The 22883-nt window shown below is 43.7% G+C and overlaps 3 non-coding genes across 3 annotated transcripts; all 3 read right to left on the bottom strand.

Annotated features, from left to right (window-relative positions):
* Positions 1-2374: 2374 nt before the first annotated feature.
* Positions 2375-2446, bottom strand: trnaw-cca (transfer RNA tryptophan (anticodon CCA)). The gene has a single exon. It is a non-coding gene; the product is annotated as a tRNA-Trp (tRNA).
* A 3948-nt stretch (positions 2447-6394) lies between these two features.
* Positions 6395-6475, bottom strand: trnak-cuu (transfer RNA lysine (anticodon CUU)). Its single transcript has one exon. It is a non-coding gene; the product is annotated as a tRNA-Lys (tRNA).
* A 6795-nt stretch (positions 6476-13270) lies between these two features.
* trnav-cac (transfer RNA valine (anticodon CAC)) lies at positions 13271-13343 on the bottom strand. Its single transcript has one exon. It is a non-coding gene; the product is annotated as a tRNA-Val (tRNA).
* Between the last annotated feature and the right edge of the window lie 9540 nt (positions 13344-22883).

Here is a 22883-nt window from a genome sequence, read left to right as displayed (position 1 = left end):
TCTTTAAACTTCTTTTCTGAGTCTTTTCACATTCCCCTCTCGCCTTTTTCTTTAGTTTCAATTTTGCCCTTATTTCTTTATTCATCCCTGGTGTGTCAATTCTAACTCGTTTGTTCTTGCTTTTTAGTGGACGATATTTCTCCTGGACTCTACTGATCACCGTTTTAAATGTTTCCCACTGCTGTTCTATTTCTTTGTCCAGGTCATTAATATGTCAACCATTTCACTGTTCGAAACTTCTCAAGTCACATGTCCATTACAAAGCCAGTTGCTTTTGTGGGAGGAGTAAACCAATTTGGTCGAAAAATCAGCAGCAGCCCAATCCACAAATAAAATATTTCCACGCAATAATAAAATATTTCCACGCAATAATAAAAAATGTCGGAAGTGGATCCGCACCCACTCCTACAGAAGAACCTGCGACTTAAACGCAGCGCCTTAGACCGCTCCGTCATCCTGATTACACATTGCATGTTTCATTCTGCATCATTTCTGCACTGTTGGCCAGTGAAAGCAGCATAAAAGTTTAAAATGGTACTCGAGCCCACAACCCGGAGATTAAGAGTTTCATGCTCCACCGACTGAGCTCGCTTGGCCTTATTTATTAATGCAGCAAGCAGGAGAAAGACTCCATTTCAAATTGTTGGAATTAATTCTGTGGGACAGGATAAACTGTCACTTCGAAAGGCACGGACTGATCAAGGACAGTCAGCATGGATTCGTTAAGGGGAGGTAGTGTCTGAGTAACCTGATTGAATTTTTCGAGGAGGTGACAAGGAGGATCGATGAGGGTAGTGCAATTGATGTAGTCTACATGGATTTTAGCAAGGCTTTTGAAAAGTTCCCACGTGGCAGATTGGTCAAAAAAGTAAAGGCCCATGGGATCCAAGGGAATATTGCTTGTTGGATCCAAAATTGGCTCAGTGGCAGGAAGCAAAGGATAATGGTCGACGGGTGTTTTTGCAGCTGGAAGGCTGTTTCCAGTGGGTTGCCGCAGGACTCGGTACATGGTCCTTTGCTTTTTCTGGAATACATTAACGATTTGGACTTGAAAGTAGGGGGCATGATTTAGAAATTTGTTGGTGATATAAAAATAGGCCGTGTGGTTGATAGCGAGGTGGAAAGCTGTAGACTCTGGGGGTTCAGGCAATTTTCTGATAACAAAGCACTCAATCCATCTTTGAACACATTTTGAACGAATACGTGGGTTTGACCCGGCACAGGCACGATGGGCCGAATGATCTCCTCTTGTGGACGAACATAATACAATGATACTAAGTGTTATCAGACAGAAAAGCAACACATTCCAAATAAGAGCAGAGAGAGGAAACTAGTCTAACAGGATAACAGCACGGTGAGATATTGTATTTGAGAAGGATGAGGAGGGATAGTTTATCATGGTGGTCGTCACATGGAGTATCATTTCTGAATTTGATCAGGACCATTTCATGCTGCGACAGGGGCGGAAACCTAATTGGAGATATTCAGCCCAGGCGCGGCCTCATCGTGCGCGGTGAGACGGAGGGGGGGTGGGGGAAGTGTCAGAGCTGGGGCTCACCGGTGGAAGCAGCATAAAAGTTTAAAACGGTACTCGCCCAACGTGGGGCTCAAACCCACTACCCTGAGAGTTTTTAAAGAAAAGGTGGAGCAGCCACTGTCTGTATCTCTTGCTGTGCTCGAAATAACACATTCTAAGTCCGAGCAGAGAGAGGACACCATTCAGTTGCCCATTTTGCTTTAAAGAATATCATCAGTTTCCGTAGTGTAGCGGTTATCACGTTAGCTTTATACACAAAACGTTTTTGGTTCAATCCCAGGCGGGAACATTATGTTGGAACCTGGTCTGCACAACGAGTGACGCTCATTTCAAGTTTTATTCCCTTTTCATCCAAAAGGACATATTGGCTTTGGACAGAGTGGCTTTTGAAAGGAGTTAGTCGGGTGGGATCGTCAAACCTTTTCCGCTGGCGAGAGATAAGGGAACCGAACCAACCATTTCCCAAGTTCTCCTGAATTCTGAGGTGCAATGGGAAACCGACCTTTCATTGACCGTGGAGGTTCAGACAATTTTCTAATTGTAAAGCGCTCAATCTATTTCTCTTGTCTATTTCCCGATGTTTCTGGATACTGTCCGCATCTCTGCCCTGTGTTTATCTCACTATGTATCCACCTGCAGGGTGGTTTTTGACAGAAGACGTGTGTTTATCTTCTGTTCGTTCCATTAAATAAATGAGGTCATCAGGTGCTTCCCTCCCTGACACTAGGGAACCAGAGGCAGACTTTGGAGCAAGGTTCTGTTCATTGTGAAGACGCAAAATCGCAAAGAAAACATTAATTGCGGAATGAGACAAACCAGCTCTTTGGGAAAAAACTGTGACCCCGACGTGATTTGAACACGCAACCTTCTGATCTGGAGTCAGACGCGCTACCGTTGCGCCAGGAGGCCTGGATGCTACAGTGCGTGTTTGTTTCTATCAATGTTTGTCAAGCACCGCTTTATTTCTCCGAGATTGGTGGAATGGGTTGGCTTTCAAATCCCCGCCCACTCCCACCAGATGTCAGGCAGCATCAGAAGTGTCCTTCACCTGTCAGCGGCAGCATGGCGCTCGCTTCCATCGCCTGCTGTCAGCGGGCTGCAGCAAATCCAATTACATTCATCCTGCACCCAGAATTATCACATCACAGGAAAAGGATGTGGGAAACTGCTCAAGATAAATAACAGGAGGGGAAACTTCTGAAAAACACTGAGACTTTCGCTGTTCAGACTTCGATTGGAACTGCAAAAAAGAACGTGTGAAAATATAAACTATGGGTGTGATGTTTATACATGCAGGAAACTGCTCAAAATACATAACAGGACGGGAAACTTCTGAAAAACACATGGACTTTCGATGTTTGGACTTTGGTTAGAACTGGAAAAAGGAACGTGTGAAAATATAAACTATGGGTGTGATGTTTATATGTAAAGTGAATGTTTGTGAGCGGATTTCTCCCGTTACTGTCGCAACTATGGGTTGTTAATCCATCAACAATAACTTCCGCTTGATTTTAGCCCGAATGGTTACAAAATAGCAAGTTTAATAGATTGACTTACTACAGAGTTGCACTACAGCTGTCCTCAACATTACATTCAAAAGTATTATTATTATAATACAACTGTCTACAGATTACATTAATGACAAGCAATCAACACAACCTGACCTGTCTGCGAATCCAGGTATATCAGACCTGAACTTTGCGGACTGCCTGTGGCAATGGACTTCTGACTGACCCCTATTGAGAGCTCGAACATTTGAGAAGGGAGCATGCCCTATCTTTATAAGATTCGGCTGCATTATTCAGCACTACTGATCTTAACTCATGGTCGTAAACCATCCCACTTTGCTTACTCTCAGAAACCACCAAGGATTGTTTATTGTCTTAGTTTTTTTTAGACTTTCTCCATCATCAGGTTTTGGATGCTTATACTAGGTTAGCACAAACTGGATTTCATGTGTCCAGGACACCCAAGTTTCTCTGGACATCAACATTTCATAGTTTCTCAACATTTCAATAATATTCTGTTTTTCTGTTCTTCCTACCAAAGTGAATAACCTCACATATCCCCACATTATACTCCATCTGCCACATTCTTGCCCCCACACTGAACCTATCTATATCCCTTTGCAGACTCTTTGTGTCCTCCTCACAGCTTACTTTCCCACCTAGCTTTGTATCATCAGCGAACTTGGATACATTACACTCGATCGCCTCATCAAGTCATTAAAAGTCTTCTATGGGCATATAAATGGTAAACGGGTAAGGCCGATTAGGGACCAACAAGGAGATCTGCACATGAAAGCATAGGGCATGGCTGAGGTACTAAATGAATATTTTGCATCTGTCTTTACCGAGGAAGAAAATGCTGCCTAAATCACAGTAAAAGGGGAGGTAGTTGAGATACTGGATCGGGTGAAAATTAACGAAGAGGAGTTACTCGAAAGGCTGGCTGTACTTAAAGTAGATAAGTCACCTGGTCCCAATGAGCTGCATCCTCGGTTGCTGAGGGAAGTAAGGGTGTAAATTGCAGAGGTCCTGGCCATAATCTTTCAATCCTCCTTAGATACAGGGTTTGGTGCCAGAGAACTCGAGAATTTCAGATGTTACACCCTTGTTCAAAAAAGGTGGTAAGGATAAACACAACAACTACAGGCTAGTCTGTTTATCCACAGTGGTAGAAAGCTTTTAGAAATGTTAATGTGGGACAAAATTAATAGTCATTTGGAGAAGTGTGGATTGATAATAGAAAGCCACTGTGGATTTGTTAAAGGCAAATCGTGATTTAGTTTTGTGATGGGTTAACAGAGAGTGCTGATGAGGGCAATGTGCTTGATGTTGTGTATATGGCCTTTCAAAAGGCGTTTGATAAAGTGCCACAAAATAGGCTGGTCGAAAGGGGCAATAGTGGCTGCTTCCTTATTCTTTAAAAGCGATTTCTTTTATTTCACTCAACAGATAACTTTGAGTGAGCGAATACTGATCCACAGTGACGCTTATTTCAAGTTTATACCCTTTGAATCTGAAAGGATATATTGGCCTTGGAAGGAGTGTAGCACAGATTCACCAGATTGTTACCAGGGTGCGATGCGTTAAATTATGAGAAGATGTTCTATAAACTAGGCTTAAAATCACACAAGTCACACTGCAAAAAGTTTTCATTTTTGATACATACATTAATGACCTCGACTTGGGTATACAGGGTATAATTTCAAAGTTTGCAGATGACATGAATCTCGGGAATGTAGTAAACAATGTGGTGGATAATATCAGACTTCAGGAGGACAGAGACAGCCTGGTAAAATGGACTTTATTAATTGAGGCATAGAGTATAAAAGCAACAAAGTTATGCTAAACGTTTATTAAACACTGGTTAGGCTGCAGATGAACTATTGTGTTCACTTCTGTGCACCGCATTTTAGGAAAGATGTCAAGGCCTTGGAGAGGGTGCAGAGGAGATTTTATGGAATGGTAACAGGGATGAGGGACTTCAGTTATGTGGCGAGAATGGAGAAGCTGGGATTAACCCCTTAGAGCAGAGAAGGTTAAGGGGAGATTTGATCGAGGTGTTCAAAATTATGAATGGTTTTGATAGAGCAAATAAGGAGAAACTGTTTTCAGTGGCAGAAGGGTCGGTAACCAGAGGACACAGATTTAAGGTGGTTGGTAAAACAGCCAGAGCCGACATGAGAGAACATAATTTACGCAGCGAGTTGTTATGATCTGGAATGCGCTGCCTGAAAGGCCGGTGGAAGCAGATTCAATGGTAACTTTCAAAAGGGGATTGGATAAATAATTGAAAAGAATAAAATTTACAGGGCTTATGAGGAAAGAGTGTATGGGTGGTGAGACTACTTGGATACCTCTGCCAAAGAGCTACCACAGGCACGATGGGCCGAATGATTTCCTTCTGTGATGTAACATATTAAGTGTTGCTGGACGGAGAAGCAACGCATTCCAAGTCAGAACAGAGACAGGAGACTAAGTCAGTTCCCCATTGTTTTTATTGAGATAGTAGCGGTATCCGTGGTGTAGCGGTTATCACATTTGCTTCACACGCGAAAGGTTCCCGAGCGTAAACATTCTTTTGAAACTTGCTCTCCATAAACATCCAGGGAGGAGTTTTATCTCCTGCCAAAAAGGGCGATAGTGGCTGCTCCCTTATTCTTGAAAAGCTGCATCTTTTACTTCAATAAACAGATAACTTTGAGTGAGAGAAAACTGATCCTCAGTGACGCTCATTTCAAGTTTTATTCCCTTTTTCCCTAAGAGGGTATATCGGCCTTGGAAGGAGCGCAGCCCAGATTTACCAGAATGTTAGCAGGGCTGGAAAGGTTAAGTTATGAGGAGCGGTTGCATACCTGTATTCCCTGGAATATAGAAGGATTTTTAGGATTTTGAAATGTAGATCGACAAACCCTTTCCGCTAGTGACGGAGTCTAAGACAATATCACAATATCACAATAGCTGTTTTCGAGTGAAAAAGGCACTGCGCATCACTGTGAGTGCAAGAGACGAGTCTCTAGGTGCCGCGCCCTGTACAGTGAATGTCAAAACTTTTAAAAGGTGAAGAAAGTGTTCGGGGTTCAGATACACAAACCTCTAATGGGAATGAGATTCTGTCAGAGGTTGCAGCCTTCCCGACTTCTCTTGCACTTTGCGAGTCACCTGTTCCGGTTTAAATTTACAAACTGGATGAGTTGGTGATCACGGTACAGCAGACTCAGCGGTCCCGGGTGAGAGAGAGAGAAATCAGCCCGGGCGCGGCCACAATGTGCGCGGTGACACTGCACGGGATGTCGGGGGGAGTCAGAGCTTGGGTTCACCCCTGAAAGCAACATAAAAAGTTTCAAATAGAATTCGCCTAAAGTGGGGTTCGAATCCACGACCCTGAGATTAAGAGTCTCATGCTCTACCGACTGAGCTAGCCAGTTCTGAAAGGACCTGCTACTCTTGTCTGTCATTGAAGTAAACTCGCCCCTGGGTGTCCATGTGCAGCAATCCTAAGATAACGTCGAAATCATTGGCTGTGTTTTTCTCTCTGTGTGTGTCCACCTGCAGGTTGATTTTGAACGAATACGAGTGTTTGTCTTATGTTTGTAACATTAAATAAAAGAGGGCATCAGACACTTCCCTCCCTGACACTGGGGAACCAGTGAGACAGACTTGTTATTGTGAAAACGCAAATGAAGCATTAATTGCGAAATTATACAGATTCTGATCAGCGCCAAAGGTAGCTTTACAATATATATACCCCTATACATAAATAAATAATACAGATACATGGAAATACATTTGCAACTAACAGAGTCACTAAACCAGAAATATTATTTGTACCTAATACAAACACTCCCAGATGTATTTAGAAACCTTCCATGCTTTCCCTGGTGGTCCAATGGCTCTCACCGCTGCCGCCTGCCTTTGGTGCCCGGTCAGGGAATTTGCTCTTACAAAAAACAATTGAGAATTTTGTCCAATCATCGCAAATTTACGACACAGAAGGAGGCCATTCGTCCCATCGCGTCTGCGCCGGCCAAAAATGAGCCACCCAGCCTAATCCCACTTTCGAGCACATGGTCCGCAGCCTTGCAGGTTCCGCCACTTCAGGTACATATCCAAGGATTTTTTTTTAATGTAACGAGGGATTCTGCCTCTCCCACCCTTTCAGGCAGTGAGTTTCAGACACCGACCATCCTCTGGGTGAAATAAAATTCTCCTCAGCTCCGCTCTAATCTTTCCACCAATCACTTTATATCTATGCCCCCTGGTTATTAATCTCCCTGCTAAGGTAAATCGGCCCTTCCCATCCACTCTATCTAGGCCCTTCATAATTTTGTACACCTCAATTAAATCACCCCTCAGCCTCCTCTGTTCCAAAGAAAACAACCCCAGCCTTTCCAATCTTTCCCCACAGCCAAAATTCTCCAGCCCTGGCAACCTCCTCGTAAATCTCCTCTCTACCCTCTCTAGTGAAATCACATATTTTTTGACCGGTCTGCCAATTGGGACCTTGACAAAAGCCTTGCTAAAATCCATGTAGACGACATCAAATTACTCCAGGTGTGTTCTCACCAAAGCCCAATTTAATTGCAGCAAGACTCCCTTACTCTTATGCTCCAACCTCCTTGCAAAAAGGCCAACATATCATTTTTCTTCCCAATTGCTTGCTGTAGCTGCATGTTAACTTTCTGTGATTTGTTTACAAGTACACCCAACTCCCTCTGAATACCAACATTTATTGGACTCTCACCTTTTAAAAAATATTCTGCTTTTCTATTCTTCCTACCAAAGTGGACAATTTCACATTTTCCCACCTTATACTCCAACTGCGACATTCTTATCCAATCACTTAACCTGTCCACCTCGCTTTGCGTCCTCCTCACGGCTTACTTTCCCACCGACCTTTGTACCATCAGCAAACTTGGGATACATTACACTCGGTCCCCTCATCTAAGTCATTAATATAGAATGTAAACAGCAATTGCAATCTAAATTGTCCGCCCAGGATCGAAAGCAGGGCCGAAAGCAGGGCCGTTAACGTGTAAAGCGAACTGGTAACCACGACACCACAAAAAAACCGCTGGTGACTTATACTGGACAGAGGGGAACTGACCAGTCACCTCTCTCTGCTCTGATTGGGACAGTTTTACTTCTCTTTAAACAACATCTCTCCTATCCCACACTAAAATCATGGAATAGAATCATAGAATATTACAGCACAGAAGGAGGCCATTCGGCCGTGTTGCCCTGCATACTCTTTGAAAGAGCTGTCCAATTTAGTACAAAAAACCCAGCCTTTTCCCCGTAACCTTGCAAATCAGTCCTCTTCAAGTACCTGTCCAATTGCCTTTTGAAAGTTCCGATGAAAGCTGCTTCCACCACCCTTTCAGGGAGTGGCTACCAGATCGTAACAACCCTCTGTGTGAAAAAAAAAATCTCCTCATTTCCCCTCTAGTCCTAAAAGCTCTCAATCCTTCTCCACGATGCCTTTTTACAAACATTTCATTCATCAAAACCACTCAAGTTACACAGGAAAAAGTCTTCATTTTCAAGTAATTAACGTTCTGAAGGAGCTCCCTAATTTCCCTCCCCTAACCTTATGAATCAGATCATTCTCGTCTGGATCCTTTTCCACTTGAACCGGCCACCCCCCACCTCAGGAAGTAGCCATTCTGATTCTGTGACTGTGGCCAGCTTTGTTCGGGCAGTTGGTTTGACAGGGACCTCACACCGCACCCTCCTCCCGTGTTTTCTTCCACATCCGCAGATTGGGGCCGGGCCTGGACTGATTTTTTTTCTCTGTCTCACCCGGGGCCGCTGAGTCTCCTACTCAGATCACAAACCAGCTCTCCTGCACCCGATCACCAACTCACCCAGTTTGTAAATTGAAACCGGAGCAAGTGCCTCGTCAGAGGGCAAGAGATGTAGGGGAGGCAGCAACCTCTGACAAAATCTCAGGCTCATCAGAGAGGTTTGTGTATCTGAACCCCGAATAACCTTCTGCTCTTTTAAAGTTTTGACCATTGCACATGACGCGGCACTGACAGACTCGTCTCTTGCACTGACAGTCAAGGAAGCGGAGGGTTCACTCGCGAAAGCAGCGCAAAAGTTTAAAACAGAATTCGCCCACAGTGGGGCGCTAACCCACGACCGCTGAGATTAAGAGTCTCATGCTCTCCCGACTGAGCTGGCCGAGCCTGCTGATACTTCTCCATTTGGTCTATTATTGCAGCGAAGCGGCTGCTAGCTCCGCCCCAGGGGCTGAGCTTAGAATCGGAGAAGGATTCAACTCAGAAGCAGGCCACTCGGGCCATCGCGCCCGTGCCTTGTCCGACAAACCATGAACCTGAATTCCAAGGTGTGGAACGAAAGCGAACAACAAAAGCCCTTACATTCGACCGTGGAGGTACTGGCAATTCTCTGAGAAACCGGTTTGTCTATTTCCCGGTGCTTGCCTGTCTCTCTGGCTGTGTTTAACTTTGTGCGTGTGGAGCTGCACGCTGATTTTGAATTAATAAGTGTGTTTGTGTATGCATCTTGCAATAAATAAATGAGGGAATCAGACGCTTCTCTCTCTGACACTGGGGAACTGGTGAGGCAGAATTCAGAATAGGGTTCTGTTTATTGTGAAAAAGGGAATGCAATATGAATTGCGGAATTATTCAGACTCCTACTAACATTAAGAACAAGCGTGACCCCGATGTGATTTGAACACGCAACCTTGAATCAGACGCGCCGCTATTGCGCCTGGAGGTCGAATGGCAGGGACCTTGATGTTGACCTTCATGTAAGCTTCTCATGCACAGTTGAATTTATTTCAGATTACCAAATCCCCGCCCACTCCCACCGGGTGTCAGGCAGCCTCAGAAGCAGCCTTCACCTGTCCGCGGCAGCATGACTGCAGCAAATCCAATGACACACACCCGGCACCCAGAATCATCACATCACAGGAAAGGAACTGCTCAAAATGCACGACAGGACGGGCAGCATCTGGAAAAACGCTGAGACTTTCGGTGTGTGGACTTTGTTCAGGACTGCTAACAGGACGGTGTGCAAATTTAAACTATGGATGTCATGCTTCTTTATTAAGTGAGTGTTTATGTTATTTGTGCCATTTATAAATTTATTTTGATTATTTTTACAATATGATATATCTTGTTATAAATATATATGATTGCATCTGTGACACTTATAAATACATTTGGGTGTAACTGTGTGGTGGTTATCATTGTATCTCTGTGTATCTGTGTTATGTATTTGTGTGTAATAAAAAATAAGACATAGATAAATAAATATCCAGAAAATACATTGACATTAGAACACCCCAATAAATGAATAAATAATACAGATACATGTAAATACATTTGTAAGCAGCAGTCATGAAAGGCATTTACTTCTAATGGCTTAGGGATGAGCCGGTGGGCGTCAAAACATGCCGTGGATGGAGACCGGGTTGGTTATTGCGGGAAGAGCAAATCAACTGGGCCCAAAAATCAACTGCAGCTCAAGCAACAAATAAAATTGGTTTAAAAATAACCGATGTTCGAAGTGGGACTCGAACCCACGCCTCCGAAGAAGACTGCGACCTGAACGCAGCACCTTAGTCCGCTCGGCCATCCTGACTGATAATGAACTATCCGGAATCGTTGACTTTATTAATAGAGGCATAGAGTACTAATGCAAGGAACTTATGCTGAACCTTTATAAATCACTGGTTCGGCTCCAGCTGGACATCACACAATTCTGCCCACCACACTTTAGGAATGATGTCAAGGCCTTGGAGAAGGTGCAGAGGTGATTTACTAGAATGGTGCCAGGGATGAGGGATTTCAGTGAGGTGGAGAGACTGGAGAAGCTGGGGTTGTTCTCCTTAGAGCAGAGACGGTTGAGGGGAGATTTAACAGAGGTGTTCAAAATCATGAACGGTTTTGATAGAATAAATCAGGAGAAACTATTTCCAGTGCCAGAAAGGATGCTAACCAGAGGACACAGATTTAAGGTAATTGGCAACAGAGGTGAGATGAGGAGAATGTTTTTACGCAGCGAGTTGCCATGATCTGGAATGCACTGCCTGAAAGGGTGGTGGAAACAGATTTAATAATAACATTCAAAGGGGAGCTGGATAAACAATTGAAGGGGAAAATGTTGCAGGGCGATGGGGACAGGGAAGGGGAGTGGGTCTAATTGAATCGCTCTTTCAAATATTTGGCACAGGCACGATGGGCCGAATGACCTCCTTCTATGATGTTGCCATGCTGTGATTCTATGTTATGGAGGATTTTCTGATGCAGTGGATATTCAGGGCAGAGGACCAAGTGGGGATTGAGCTCGACGGCAAGTTTATACAGTTCGTTCAAAGGACTGAAGCCGATGGTTTCATTCTTCCCGTCGTTCAGCCGCAGGAAATTACTCAGCCATGCAGGCGACATTTTTTGTCTTCATTCATGGGATGTGGGTGTCAATGGCAAGGTCAGCATTTATTGCCCATCCCTAATTGCTCTTGAGAAGGTGCTGGTGAGCCGCCTTCGAGAACTGCACCTTTCATTGACTGTGTCATTGACATTTTCTGGATAGAGAGAAACTATTTCCGCTGGTTGGGGATTCTAGGACTTGGGGGCACAGTCCAAAAATTAGAGCCAGACCTTTCAGGAGTGAGATTAGAAAACACTTCGACACACAAAAGATGGAAGAAGTTTGGAACTCTCTTCCCCTAACGGCAATTACTCCCTGGAGAGTAGGAGGTTTCGGGGTGATCTGAAAGAAGTCTATAAAATAATGAGGGGCATAGATACGGTAGATAGTCAAAATCTTTTCCCAAAGGTAGGGGAGTCTATAACGAGGGGGCATAGATTTAAGGTGAGAGGGGAGAGATACAAAAGGGTCCAGAGGAGCAATTTTTTCACTCAAAGGGTGGTGAGTGTCTGGAACGAGCTGCCAGAGGCAGTAGTGGAGGCGGGTACAATTTTGTCTTTTAAAAAGCATTTGGACAGTTACATGGGTAAGATGTGTATAGAGGGATATTGGCCAAGTGCAGGCAATTGGGACGAGCTTAGTGGTATAAGCTGGGCGACATGGACATGTTGGGCCGAAGGGCCTGTTTCCATGTTGTAAACTTCTATGATTCTATGAATTGATATTTGCTTAATTGCTAATTTTAAATCTGAGACAGATAGCTTTTTGCCAACTGAAGGTATTAAGGGATATGGGCTAAAGGCAGGTATATGGAGTCAGATCACAGATCAGCCATGATCATGTCAAATGGCGGAGCAGGCTCGAGGGGCTGAATGGCCGACTCCTATGCCGATGGTGCATTTCCCCATATTTCTGTTCTCTCCACAGTTGTTGAATGACCGCCTTGTGCTTCCAGCATATTTTCGTTCAAAGCTCGGTTTAGGGATGAGCCGGTGGGCGTCAAAACGTGCCGTGGACGGAGACCGGGTTGGTTATTGCGGGAAAAGTAAATCAACTGGGCCGAAAAATCAACCGCAGCTCAAGCAACAAATAAGATAGGAGTCAAAATAACCAATATCAGAAGTGGGATTCGAACCCATGCCTCGAAAGAAGACTACAACCTCAGACTGTGCGGCCATCCTGACTGATAAAGGGCCCTTTCACTCTCCACCTTTTCCACATTGAGACCCCCCGCCCCCCCCCGGAGGAAGTTTCACTCACTCCAGTGCTTGGTAAGATAAATGCTGCTCGACAGGCTCAGTGAGCGGGATGCCACCTCTCGGGTTTTCCTGAACCTATTGTACTTTATTCCTATTTAATCACGGGAATATCCGCAATCAGGAACTAAAAAGAATTAAAAGCTGAATCACAGAGAAAGAGAAATCCATGTTAAATCTGATGACACAGCAAATTAAACTCGCTGGTCGTCGAGTGGTTTGGATTCGGCGCTTTCACCACGACGGCCGGGGTGCGATTCCCGGTCAAAAAAGCAACTTTTGTACACTTTTTATATTAATCGCATGGAAGAAATAAAAACAATCATTGTTTTATTCACCATTAATTAACCGATAACGTTATTTTGCAGAATGAAAGGCTGCTGAGGGAAGTTGGAAAACTTTAATAATTTATTTTGTGCGATGAACTTTTTATCCCTTCTCATTTTACACACTGTATTTTGAAGGGCTCGGTTTAAAATGTTCAGTGCTCGTGAGACCACGAATTTGTGTTAAATTTAACAGGACCGGCTCTTTCACAGATGAAAAAAATATCTGCCCCAACATAATGTTTCCGCCCGGGATCGAACCGGGGACCTTTCGCGTGTGAGGCGAACGTGATAACCACTACACTACGGAAACCTCTGCTTTGGTTATCAGCCAGAAATTAGAATGACGGCATTGATTCTCTTTCATAACTATTCAATTGATCGAAGTTGCACAAGTCACAAAATAAAAATGTTCATTTCAAAGTTATTAAACTCCCAAATGTGACCTGCCTTGTTTTGACAGGTGTGGGACCTGGCATCACAGCATCAATAAAGCATATTCTCAACATTTCCATTGGGAACAGGAGGAGGCCATTTCGCCCCTTGAACCTGTTCCACCCTTCAATTAGATCAGAGATAATCTGAACCGCAAATCCATTTATCCGCCTTTGCTCCCTATCCCTCGATACCCTCACCCAACAAAAATCTATCGATCTCAGTCTTGATAGCTTCAGTTGACCCCCAGCATCCACAGTCTTTTGGAGGACAGAGTTCCAGACTTCTACTGCCCTTTGTGTAAAAAAGTGCTTCCTGATTTCGAACCTGAATGGCATGGTTCTCATTTTAAGGTTATGTCCCCCTCGTTCTTGATTCCTCAAAGGAAATTGATTCTCTCTCTCTATTCTATCGAATCATTTAAACATGTTAAACACCTCGCTCAGACCGCCCCTCAATCTTCTATACTCGAGGGAATACGAGCCCAGTCTATGCAGCCTGTCCTCATAATTTGACCATTTCAGCCCTGGTGACATTCTGGTGAATCTGCTCTGCACGCCCTCCAAGGCCAATCTATCCTTCCTGAGGTGCAGTGTCCAAAACTGAACGCAGTTACTCCAGACGCAGTCTAACCAGAGCTTTATATAACTGTCATATAACTTCCACTTCTTTATATTCCAGCCCCCTGAGATAAAGGCGAACACTCCGTTAGCCTTTTAAATTATTTTTTGGACCGTCCGTTAGGTTTTACTGATTTATGTAAATGAACCGTTAATTCTCTCTGCTTCTCCACAGTTCCTAGCTTCTTAGCATTTGGAAAATACCCTGACCATCGTTCCAAAGTGGATTACCCCACATTGAACTCCATCTGCCATAGTTTTGCCCAAACACTTCATCTATTAATGTCCCTTTGCAACTTTCCACTCGCATCCACACTACTTACTGTACCACCTAACTTAGTGTCATCAGCAAACTTGGATATACGACTCTCTGTTCCTTCATCTAAGTCATTGATAATTATGGAGACAAGCTGAGACCCCAGTTACAGATCCCTGGGGGACAGCATTAGTCGCATCCTGCCAATTGGAGTATGTGCCCATTGTCCCTACTCTCTGTCTCCTATCTCCTAACCAATTCTCTCCCCATGTCAATACATTGCCTCAAGTTCCATGCACTTTCATTTTTGCCAACAATCTCTTGTGTGGAACCTTATCAAATGCCTGTTGAAATTCCATATAAATAATATCATAGGAACATAGGAACAGGAGTAGGCCATTCAGCCCCTCGTTCCTGCTCTGCCATTTGATAAGATCATGGCTGATCTGTGATCAAACTCCACATACCCGCCTTTGGCCCATATCCCTTAATACCTTTGATTGCCAAAAAGCTATCTATCTCAGATCTAAATTTAGCAATTGAGCTAGTATCAATTCCCGTTTGCGGAAGAGAGTTTCAAACTTCTACCACCCTTTGTGTGTGGAAATGTTTTCTAATCTCGCTCCTGAAAGGTCCGGCTCTAATTTTTGGACAAAATGGTGGCTCGTTCACCGGTCATCTTGGACAAAATGGCGGCAAGTACGGTGGCCATCTTGGACAAAATGGCGGCAAGCCCTTCACGGCTTTTCGACAGGAACAGAAGGAGGCCATTGAGCTCCTCTAGCCTTTAATATGGGAACTGAAGGCCATTCAGCCCTTCGAGCCTGTTATACAGGAACTAGACGCCAATCAACCCTTCAAGCCTGTCAGATAGCAACAGGAGGAGGCCATTCAGCCCCTCGAGCCCCTTACACCATATCTGGTGGCCAATCAGCCCCTCGAGCCTGTTACATAGGAACAGGAGGAGGGCACTCAGCCCATCGAGCGTGTTATACGGGAACTGAAGGCTATTCAGCCCCTCAAGCCCATTACACTGGAACTGGAGGCCATTCAGACCCTCAAGCCTGTTACACAGGGATAGGAGGAGGCCATTCAGCCATTCGAGCCTGTTATACAGGAACTTGACGTCAATCAACCCTTCCTGCCTGTCAGGTAGCAACAGGAGGAGGCCTTTCAGCCCCCGAGCCCGTTACACCAGACCAGGAGGCCAATCAGCCCCTCAAGGCTGTTACTTAGGAACAGCAGCAGGCCATTCAGCCCCTCAGGCGTGTTGTACAGGAACAGAAGGCCATTCAGCAACTCGAGACTATTACAATGGAATAGGACACGGCTATTCAGCTCCTCGAGCTTGTTGCACTGGAACAGGAGGAGGCCATTCAGCCCTTCGAGACTGTTATACAGGATCTGGATGCTATTCAGCCCCTCGCGCATGTTACATAGGAACAAGATGAGTCCATTCAGCCCCTCGAGCATGTTACATAGGAACAAGAGAAGTCCATTCAGCCACATGAGCTTGTTACATAGGAACAGGAGTAGACAATTCAGCTCCTCAACCTGTTCCGCCATTCAATTAGATCACGGCTGATATGTATCTTAACTATATCGACCCGCCTTGGTTCCTTAATCCTCAAAACCCTTGCCGAACAAAAGTTTATCAATCTCCGTTTTGAAATTTCGTATTGAACCCCCGCCTCAGCAGATTTTGTGGGAGAGAGTTACAGATTTCCACTACCCATTGTGTGAAGAAGTGCTTCCTGACATCACCCCGGACGGCCTAGCTCTAATTTTAAGGTTATGCCCCTTTGTTTTAGAATCCCCCAACAGAGGAAGCAGTTTCTCTCTTTGCACCCTATCAAATCCTTCAATCATTTGAAACACCTCAATTCAATCACCCCTTAATCTTCTATATTCAGGGGAATACTAGCCTTGTCGATTCAACCTGTCCTCATAATTTAACCCTTTTAGCCCCGATATCATTCTGGTGAATCTGAGCTGCAACCCCTTCCAAGGGCAATATATCCTTCCTGAGGGTCAGTGCCCAGAACTGAATGCAGTCCTCCAGATGGGGTCTAACCAGAGCTCTGTACAGCTGTAACATAACTTCCACCCCTTTATATTCCAGCTCTCTTGAATTAAAGGCCGACATTCTATTAGCCTTTTTAAAATTATTTTTATAACTGTCCACCAGCTTTTAATGATTTCTGTACTTGGACCTCTAAATCTCTCTGCTCCTCCACAGTTCCGAGCTCCTCACCATTTAGAAAACTCTCTGATCTATCTTTCTTAGATCCGAAGTGGATGACCTCACATTTCCCCACATTGAACTCCATTTGCCACAGTTTTGCCCACTCACATAATCTCTCAATGTCCGGGAATGCTCGGTGCTTTTGTTTGTTTGGAGAATGCTTTAAATCAGATCGTTATTTTAAAAAGATTGCAACTGATTTTTATTTCGTACTTTTTGAACAAGATCGTTATTCCCCGATCAGTAAAATCTCCGTGTTTTTCAGATAGTGGAGACAGTTCAGAGATAGTTGCCTTTTTGCCTACTTTATTGAAGTGAAATTTTGCTGAAATCAGCTGTATTTCTAAGTTTGAAAAAGCAGCTCCTCTGATAGGTGAGGCTTCACTCTCAATGTCTCAGTGTTTCCACTTGTCCTGATATCAATGTAACATTTGAAGGGTTCCAGATAATGAACAGTGAAACCCCTTCAGATTATCTCAGCCCACTCGTTCTATCCAGTGCCGAATAGTGCCTGCTCTTCAGAGGGTGACAGATTCACACTACACTAGACCTTGTTTTAGACTTTAACTGCCAAACAAATTGATGAAACAGAAAGAGAATAAACAAATAGCATCAGTAAGACTACAGTTTTACTGTAAAGCTCAACCAGATCCTTATTGGAAAAGAAAATAATAAATAATTCACAAATGCTATACGAAACTGTGACCGAAATTTCGAACATCCTGGTTCTTTGTTGTCTTTTTCTCACACACTATGGAAGTTGTCGACTTGATTAACATTCTCAGAGATTCCAAACAGACTCACCAGTTTGAAAAAGACAGGCTGACAAATGGCTTCAAAACAGTGACTGGGAGCCAGTCATTTTAAGCAATGATCTGTTTTATTCAAAAGAAGCTGCCAATCAAAACTGTAGGAGAAGAAATGACCCCGGAGGATTGTATCTCAATCAAATCTTTGACTTTGTGAGGTGCAGGCTGCCTTTAAGAGGTGCAGGCTGCCTTTAAGAGGTGCAGGCTGCCTTGAAGAGGTGCTGACCACTCACGCAATATCGGGGACCCCCTGCTGGTGAGAAGCCGCTCAACAGCACAGCCAGGCCTGACTGCTCGCAGGACTCAGGTAAATCACCAGGCAGCACCAATCTCACGGGCTGTCTGCATCTCAATGACCGGGTGCAGGTTAATCACGTGGGGGTTAATCGACCCCCGCGCCCGGATTCGGGGGTGATCGAATTTAACCCCGTGCATATATTTATATATATATATTACATAGAATACAGCACGGCACAGAAACAGGCCATTCAGCCCATCTGGTAAAGAAATTCCCCTGAATTTCTTACTTGACAACAACTTCTGGAGTAGAAAATATAATACAATCTATAATCTAATGAAATATTTATATATATTTAAAATCAAATGCTGAGTACAGCACAGTACAGAGGCCATTCGGCCCGACTGCTATTTCCAGTTTACAACAACTACTTCTTGTATGTATAATACAATATCATATATCTTTAAATAAATATTACATCGAATGCAGCACGTCACAGAAACAGACCATTCGGCCCATCTGGGTAAAGATTTTACTTTGAATTCCTTATTTGACAACAACAACAAATTCTTGAACATGCAGTATAATATATGTAATATAATTATATAGTTATATATATTTTACATTGAATGTACAGTACAGCACAGTCTGGCACCGAGGCCATTCGGCCAAACTGCTATTTCTATTTTGCAGCAACTTATTCATATATGTAAAATATATTTATCTTTATATATATATATGTTGCAAAGAATATAGCACGGCACAGAAAGAAGCCATTCGGCCCAACTGGGTAAAGAAGTCTCGCTGGGATTCCCTGAAGAAGAAGAAGAAGAAGAAGAAGAACAACAACAACAACAACAATTTATATACTACGTAGAATTACATCGAATGTACAGCAGGTAAACAGTGCCTTTCGACCCAACTGTGTAAATAAATATCCCGCAGTGCACCCAGTGATCGTGCCCCATCGATCCACAGTGTCCCAGTGATCCACAGTGCAGCGAGTGATCCCACATTGCACACAGTGATAGTTCCCCAGTCATGCACAGTGTCCCAATGATCCACAGTGCACCCAGTGATCCCACAGTGATCGCAGAGTGACCCACTGATCCTACAGTGCACACAGTGATCCAAAGTGACCCAGTGATCCAAAGTGCCCCAGTAATCCCAGAGTGTCCCAGTGCTCTCAAAATGATCCTAATGATCCCACAGTGCACCCAGTGTTCCCAATGCGCACCCAATGATTTCACGTTGCAACCAGAGGTCCAAGTATCCAAACTGCATTTTGTGTAAAAGTTTGAGAGACTTTATTTGTATTCAACAACTTGTGTATATAAAATAACGTGTGTTATAATATTTATATATTACATAGAATGCGTAAAGAAATTTCTCCTTTTCTACCATGAAGCTGAAACTAAATGGCGGCCAGTAAGGCGGCCATCTTAAACAAAATGGCCGCCAGTGCCCCAGTGATCTCACAGTAACCCAATGATCCCACAGTGTCCCAGTGGTCCCACAGTAACCCAATGATCCCACAATGTCCCAGTGAAACTGCAGGTTCCCAGTGATCCCACTGCAACCCAATGATCCCACAGTGTCCCACTGGTCCCACAGTGCCCCAGTGATCCCACAATGTCCCAGTGAACCTGCAGTGTCCCAGTGAACCTGCAGTGTCCCAGTGATCCCACCGTAACCCAATGATCCCACAATGTCCCAGTGAACCTGCAGTGTCCCAGTGATACCACTGCAACCCAATGATCACACATTGTCCCACTGATCCCACAGTGTCCCAGTGATCCCACAATGTACCAGTGAGCCTGCAGTGTCCCAGTGATCCACCAGCAGCCCGTGATCCCACACTGTTCCCAGTGATCCCACCGTGATCCATTGATCCCATAGTGACCCAGACAAAATTCACGTGAGCCCCATTGCGTGCAGCCTCTGGTGAAGGCCTCGGTCAGTCCGCTGTGGAGAGAAAGCTTGTTGAACATGGAATCCTCCTCCTCCCAAACATTCTCATTCCACATCTTTATGTTACAGCATATCCACAAACAAATTCCTCTGGAGAGAGAGATTGTGAAAAGGAATTGATTAAGAACAAAGCAAGCGATTAAAAAGGCACAGTAAGAGCCCAGAGCTCCCTCACACTCACTCACTCAAACACATTCACACTCAGTCATTCACTCATCCCATTACACAGGCAGGCAATCTCTCAGCAAACACCACTGAATAACAAAATCCCCAGTTACAAAGCAGAGAATCGAAAGAAAAGAGAGAAAAGTTGGGAGAGAGAGAGAGACAGAAAGACACTCAGGGCAGACTGAAGAGCACAAGTTGCTTCTCTCGCTCTCTAATACAAGTTTGCTGCGTGTTCTCTCCTGATTTACCACTCATTCCCTCACTCACCATCCCCCGTCCCTCCCCTGAATGGTGATGGTCTGTCTGCCTGTCCTGGTTAGTGTTTGCTGCAGGGTCCAAATTGCCCCTGTGCTCATTTTCTCTTCTGTTCCTGGAGCAGGGGACACAAACCCTGGGCATGTTTTGCGACTTCACCCTTTATGTTGCAGTTTCCAAAGGTGAATGAACTTTCCCTTTGCTATTTTCTCTTGTTTTAATTAGCAGTGGACAAAAAGCCTGTAGTTTATGATCAACTTACAGTTTGTGGATTTTTCCAATTAGCCAAAGAGTTCAAACAAATTCATGACGTTTAAAACAGCGAAAGCAAAACAGTTTTATTAAAAACCTAATACACAGTAAGATCCCTCACTCAGTTACAAGGACAATCTCTCAGCAACACTCATTTACACAGAAACAAAGCCCAGTTTATAAAGGAGAAGAATCTAAAGAGTAAAAGATTGAGAAACAATCTTTATCGACAACAACAACATGTATTTATATATTACAGCAACAACTACAACATCAATTTGCATCTATACATATACACGTATTTCCATTATACAACTACGATTACAAAGCCTTCATAAAGGATCTGGGGAAAGAGCAGAGGGGGAAATGGGACTAATTCGACAGCCCTTTCGAAGAGTCGGCACACACACAGTGGGCCGAATGGCCTCCTCTTGTGCCATAGTTACATTGAAACCATGAATCTATGAACAACAACTTCAATGCCATGAAACCGAAACAAAATGGACACCAGTAAGGTAGCCATCTTACTGAGAGGCAAGCTGGACATCTTACTGAGGGGCAAGCTGGACATCTTACTGAGAGGCAAGGCTGCCATTTAACTGAGGGGCAAGGCGGCCAACTTAATGGGGGCAATATGGTGATCAGGAACAAATTGGCCGCAATGAAGCTTAAACAAAATGGCCGTCCTGATCTTGAAACATAATGGCCGTTAATAAGGCATCCATCTCACTGAGGAGCAGCTTGTTACGGTGAGAGACAAGGAGAGGGTTCATTTGGTGTTCCTATTAAATCATTGTTCCACTATAGTTAAAGATACAAACTGTGTGAGACTGGCACCAGCTGGTGTTTAACACAAAGACAGCGGTGCAGTGAGGGAAATAAAGACCAAAATATGAACTTCTGCAAAAAAATGGATTAACATTTGGTCATTTGGACTTAATTAGTACAGAGAAAGAGAGACCAGACATTCGGAGGAAAGGTCCAATGAGCCATTTTGTGTAGAGAATGTAATTCTAGCTTCTGTTAAATAAATCAGAGTAAAATTGGACTCAATCTGAATGTAGTCCTGATCTGGGGTTTAATCCATTTCTCCATTCTTCATATTTTTCTTTAATCTGAAACAATAATAATATTTGTAACAGTAACAGAACAGGAGAGTGCTGAGGGACCCTCTCCAGTTTAGTAACACAGCAGAAGGGGTAAGAGTTGATTTGATTTATTACAGAATCCAGCAGCTCACTGGGAAAGTTACACATGGTACAGATGGAGGAGCAAAAAGGTGCAAAGTGATTTTACACTGTAAGTTGGGGCAATTCCTTTTTGTCTCCACGATGTTTAATGTTACATTTAAATAATGGGTTCTTTATCCTAAAGATAAAGTTTCAGGCACAAACCATGGCTTTATGAACAAAACAAACATTTAATATTAATTTACTAGAAAAATTGAAATTACAATTTAATCAACATCTTTGGTTTAGCCAGATTTAGAATTGCTTTAACAACAATAAAACAACACACTCTGAATTCCCAAAATACATAACTGTTTGGAAATTAAATATGTATCTCAGACAGATCCCATAACAACAGTTATATCCTTATGTTTGGCTCAAGCTTGCCGGGAAGATTCCAGGTATTTTTAAGGATAATGTTGTAGTGTAGCGTGAGTTTCTCTTGTATCCAGGTCATCTGCTTCACAGGCAATCTGTAAACCAGCATCGAGGCATCAAGCTGGGAGTTAGCGAGCAATCATGGAGATTCCAGGTGAGGTCGTGCTGCCAGGAAGTGAAAGGGGAGATTGGAGCAGTCGTGGTGAATCTGTGTCTCTCCACACTCAACATCTGCCCAGATGTTAAAGACCCTTTAAACAAACAATCACACCTATGGGACGGCGGGTTATCAACAATTGGTTCAGACAAATATAACCCAAGATTGATTGACTCTCAATGTCCACAACGTAACCAAGTTAAGTCGGCAGGAGTTCAAAACACCTATAGCCCTCCTGGAATCGTTCTTGTTGCTATGGTGATCTATCCTCTGCTGTGGGATCTTTTACAGTGTGTCATTAACAATCCGTTTAACAGCCCTTCCACCTTTTAATCGTCCTTTTCCTTCAGACATGCTGAAGCTGAATGAATCTCAGGCTTTCGTTTATCAGATGAATGTTTACTACACAGAGCAGCTGGGAAACTCCTGCTGTAAGTAATGGTCAGGCTCAGGTACACAAGACTGAGTGACTTTATTGTGGGGCCTCCAGGCATCACCTCTCTCTTTGTTTATCTCTGTGGATCTCCTTTTCCCATTTCATCCGTCTTTGTTTTATTCTGTTTGTTTCTCACTCTCTTCAGTTGTGCTTCTGTCTCCTTCTTTCTCTCCGTTTCTATTTGACTTCTCGATCTCTTCTTTCCATCTGTTTCTGTATTTCATTCCATCTCTCTCAGTCTCCGTTTTAATTTTTGTATTTCTTCCATCTCTCCTGTTTTCTATTATTTTCCTTGCTTTCTGTTCCTCTTTCTCTCTTTCTCTTACTGTATTTTTATGTCTGACACTCTCCTGCTCTGCCTCGCTCTCAGTCTCTCGTTATTTTGAATTGATTTCTTCTGTCTA

The sequence above is a fragment of the Heptranchias perlo genome, unplaced genomic scaffold, assembly GCF_035084215.1.
Source record: "Heptranchias perlo isolate sHepPer1 unplaced genomic scaffold, sHepPer1.hap1 HAP1_SCAFFOLD_47, whole genome shotgun sequence".
NCBI lineage: Eukaryota > Metazoa > Chordata > Chondrichthyes > Hexanchiformes > Hexanchidae > Heptranchias > Heptranchias perlo.
Note: the sequence above shows the minus strand (reverse complement) of the source record. Positions and strands in the feature narration are given on the sequence as shown.